The 4,633-nt window shown below is 55.4% G+C and overlaps 1 long non-coding RNA gene across 1 annotated transcript; it reads left to right on the top strand.

Annotated features, from left to right (window-relative positions):
• The first annotated feature begins 498 nt into the window (after positions 1–498).
• LOC138922767 (uncharacterized) lies at positions 499–3,087 on the top strand. Its single transcript, XR_011435889.1, has 2 exons — positions 499–1,602; positions 2,378–3,087. It is a non-coding gene; the product is annotated as an uncharacterized lncRNA (long non-coding RNA).
• The last annotated feature ends 1,546 nt before the right edge of the window (positions 3,088–4,633 follow it).

The raw sequence follows: 4,633 nt of genomic DNA on the forward strand, positions 1-4,633 counted from the left end.
GGTGGGGGCTGCGGCCACGTTCCTGTTCATTCACACAGAATCCGGGGCATGAATGTTCTTAGCAGCTCTGTTCCACACAGACCCACACTGGAAACCACACAGACGTCCTGCAAGTCCCATCCCTTGCTCATGTCGCCGGGGCTCCGGAGGAGGGCCACTCTGTAAAAGCGGCCGCCAGATGGCGCCCAACAACCGGCGCGGAGGGGTCAGCGGGAGGGAACCGGCCAGCGAGAGTGCACAGCCTGAGCCCACCGCCGGGTCAGGTCTCTCTCTGTCTACCTCTGTCTCTGTCTCTCTGTCTCTCTGTCTCTGACTCTGTCTCTCTCTCTCTTTCTCTCTGGGCCCGCTTGGGGCGGCCGGGAGGTCACCACGCGAGGCCCCAGGGTGTCCACCTCGGAGCTCCCAGGCAGCACAGGGCAACCCTGGGCGCAGAAGGAGGTCTTGGAAAATCGGCGGGGAGGGGGGTGGGGTGGGTGGGCTTGCCAGGAAGGGGACAGACTCCCCACGTGACTCCTGGGCCGGGCCGGGGCTGCCGGCTGGCTGACGCGGACAGAGGGTGGAAAAGTCCCCGGAGATGCCACGGGGCAGGCCGGGGCTGCCGGCCCCCGATTCCCGGAGCGGCCCGAGCACTTCCCGGGTCCCGGGAGGACTTAGAAAATCAGGGCGGGGTGGGGGGTGGGGGTCGCTGTCAAACCGAAACCATGCACGTCATCAGAGAAGGACCGTGACGACGGAGGAATTGTCCGCAGTCTGTCAGGAATTGTGTGCAGCCTGTCACTTCCGGCCCAGAGGGTCTTTCTAAGGCAGACGGACAGACGGAGCCCACAAGTCGTAGAGGAAAGGACCGAGCCGCTTGGCCGCTGAAAAGTTTACAAGACAAAACGGGTCTCCCTCCGCACGGGGCCACAGCAAAGCCCAAAGACGACACACGGGGGGAGCATGGGTGCAGATTCACGTGTGGTGATAAGAATATGGATTTCAGCAGGGCTTCCCGTCCTCATCAACAAGCAGAAGCACCCAAATGGTGCGGGTTGGGGGCAGAGACCTCACAGCCATTCCCTCCACAAATCGAGTTCCCCGGGACATCCTCACAGCGCCGTGCTGTGAGTGTGTGTGGGTGTTTAAAATGGGGTAAATGTGGACGTGGAACTGCTCCGTGAAACCAAAATAACAACAGTCGTAGATCTTCTTTGGTCATTTAGAAAATTCTTCCCCCTCCCCCCCCCAGCGGTGCACGTATTTCCCTTCCAAATAAGAAGAACGGGAAAGGAGATGTTAAAGGCAAGCAGAGAGAGGAAAACTGTTGCAAAACAAAAGCTGAGCTCCCGTCCGAGGGAGGCCTCCTCCGTTAGAGGCCTAGGAAATCATTCTGACAAAATGGAGGATCTCTGTCTTTGGTGTCGATTCCCTCAGAGGTCAAGAGAAACCTTTTCCAATGTCTTTATCAGGAGGAGACTAGAAGTTAGAGAAAAGTATCCTTTCGAGAGCGAGAAAAACCAATTCTGATTTTGCATCAGCTTCCCTCCGATCTTGAAACTCATTGACTTGATTCCATTCTGTCGATGGAAATAATCCGGAACCAATCTATCCGTGAAAATCGGGGTGAGTTTATTCTGACCTAAGATGTAAGGACTGTGGCCCGGGGCCTTTCTTCCTGAAGGAAGAAAGGGCGCCCGGGAAGTGGGGTGTACAGAGTGCTTCTAGACCCCCAGAGAGGACGTTTCACATAGGATCGAAAGGTCCCTTGGACGATAGTCGCGACACTGCTCTGTCAGCACAGCGATCGACAGACACTGCTGGGTGGCAGGTCTGTTGTCTGGGCCTGGGTGGTCACAGGTGAGCCGGATGGTCAAAGGTGAGCGCAACCATCCGTTCCTAGCCTAAGGAAAGATGCCTCTCCTTAAGGAAAGGCCCGAGCACGGGGAAGCTGCTCCTTTCCCTTAAGGGCATTGGTTCTTGCCGTAGGAAATGTTTAAAGCAGATCTACGATGCGATGCGTGCTCGACGGCCACGTCAGGCCCTTTTGGAAAAACACTGTCAGGCCGAATTAGGCCGACACCCAATGGCTTCCTCATAGACTCCAATAGATCCTATCGCTCGCCATTTCTATCTGTCCACTCGTTCCAATTTTAGGCCACTTGACCACGAACAGACCTTTTTCTCAGATTTTTTTCCCCGTGATCACCTTTTCACAGACAAAACGATCTTTACTTTTTAGGCCCTCTTGCCTGAAGGCAGCCATCTCACTTTCCTTGAACACAAAGATGTTTCCCATATTCACTTTTAGTGGCTTTTTGTTTTGTTTTGTGTTGTTTTGTTTTGAGGACGATGAGCCCTGAGCTAACTGCTGCCAATCCTCCTCTTTTTGCCGAGGAAGGCTGGCCCTGAGCTAACCTCCGTGCCCATCTTCCTCTACTTCATATGTGGGACGCCTACCACCACGTGGCTCGCCCAGCGGTGCCACGTCCACCCCCGGGATCCGAACCGGCGAACCCCGGGCCGGCGAAGTGGAACAGGCACACTTAACCAGCGTGCCACTGGGCCGGCCTAGTGGCTTTCATCGCATTCGTTAAGTAGAATTTTTAACCCTCACGAACCTTAATTTTGGTGAAAACTAAGAAGTCAGCAATTAGGAACTGTCCTTCCCATGAGCAGTCTGTCGCTTGGCCAATTTCTAAACACTTGGCCACTTTTAGAAACATGGGATTTCATAGGTTTATCTCTTCCTTCGCTTTATTTGATTTCATCTCACTTTAGTTTTTGGGTGAGGAAGATCGGCCCTCACAGAGCTGACGCCTGTTGCCAATCTTCCTCTTCTTTCTGCTTGAGGGAGAGCGGGCCCGAGGTAACACCTGCGCCCCACTTCCTTGATCTTGCGGACGGGATGCCACCACAGCCCGGTGTGAGGAGCGGTGGAGGTCCACGCCCGGGATCTGAACCCGAGGACCCCAGGCTGCCGAAGCTGAGTGCAGGAGCTTAACCACTATGCCGCCGTGCCGCCGTCCCCTGTCAAAGCTTTTAATAAAGCACGAGACGTGTTCCTCGATAGACCCAAACGTCTTTTCGTTTCCGTATCCTCACAAACCCAAAGTAGATAAACTTCTATTTAGCCACTCACGTCTCAGGTTCTATCTTACTCGGAAATGATCTACATCGTCAAGGAAATTGTTTTTGTCTTAAGTTTGGCACCCGAGCTAACGACTGTTGCCAATCTTCCGTTTTTGTTTTTTCCCCCCCCCCGATTTTTCTCCCCAAATCCCCCCCATGACATAGTTGTCTATCTTAGTTGAGGGCCGTTCTAGTGGTGGCATGTGGGACGCCGCCTCCACACGGCCCGACGAGCGGTGCCGTGTCCGTGCCCGGGATCTGAACGGGCAAAACCCTGGGCCGCCGAAGGGGAGCGTGGGAACTTAACCACTCGGCCACGGGGCTGCCCCCGTCCGTGGACTTTTTTATCACCTGATTTCACCTCGCAAAACTTCAAAGCTTCAAGTTATCAGAGAGGTTTGGGAAGTTGTTTCTATTTATTTAATTAATTTATTTTTCGAGGAAGACGAGCCCCGAGCTGACACCTGCTGCCAATTCTCCTCTTTTTGCCCCGGGAGAGTGGTCCCGAGCTAACATCCGTGCCCATCCTCCTCCCGTTGATAGGCGGGACGCCGACCACAGCATGGCTCACCAAGCGGCGCCACGTCCGCACCCTGGATCCGAACCGGCGAACCCCTGGCCGACAAAACGGAACGTGCGAACTTAACTGCTGTACCGCCGGGCTGGCCCTTCGGGAAGTTCTTTTCAGGACACGGGCCATAAACTAGAATCACCGCTACAGGTTTATCGGAGCGACATCAGCGTTCGTGGTGGATTGAGTCGTCCCCTCTGTCTCTCCCCTCCAGGGGACAACCAAAGGGACGTCTATCGACCCACCCACCAAGGATTCCCCCCCCCCGCATGGCACAGCAGGATGCCTGAGAGATCCACGCAGCCCTACAGCGGCAAGTCACATTCGCACGGTCAAAATTCAATGGCAGAGGGGGCTGGCCCCGTGGCCGAGTGGTTAAGTTCGCGCGCTCCGCTGCAGGCGGCCCAGTGTTTCGTGGGTTCGAATCCTGGGCGCGGACATGGCACTGTTCATCAGACCACGCTGAGGCAGCGTCCCACATGCCACAACTAGAAGAACCCACAACGAAGAATACACAACTATGTACCGGGGGGCTTTGGGGAGAAAAAGGAAAAAATAAAATCTTTAAAAAAAAAATTCAATGGCAGAGACAAAACGTTAAGGTCAGCGAGAGGGAAGAGAATAACCGGCCCAGGAGCAACGGTGTGAAGAACATGGAGAAGACGGGTCCTAGACGCCGGGGTCCCCGGAGCAGCGATTTCATCAGAGGCCCGCGAACGTCCACGATCTCCACACCACGTTTATGGCCGACTGCGTGTGTGGGTCCTTTGGAATCGACCAGGCTACCGTCTGGGCCACTTTGGGACATCGTGTCTAGCTGCCCCGAGCGGTGGAGCTGTCGTTCGAGTGTAAGATGGGGCCCGTCCGGGGAGAGCATGGGGACGGGGAAAGGGAGGCCGCGGGAAGTCACAGAGTCTGAGGTGTTCGGGGGAGACCGACTCTTCTAAAGTGGAG

The sequence above is a fragment of the Equus caballus genome, unplaced genomic scaffold (genome assembly GCF_041296265.1).
Source record: "Equus caballus isolate H_3958 breed thoroughbred unplaced genomic scaffold, TB-T2T unassigned-0002525, whole genome shotgun sequence".
NCBI lineage: Eukaryota > Metazoa > Chordata > Mammalia > Perissodactyla > Equidae > Equus > Equus caballus.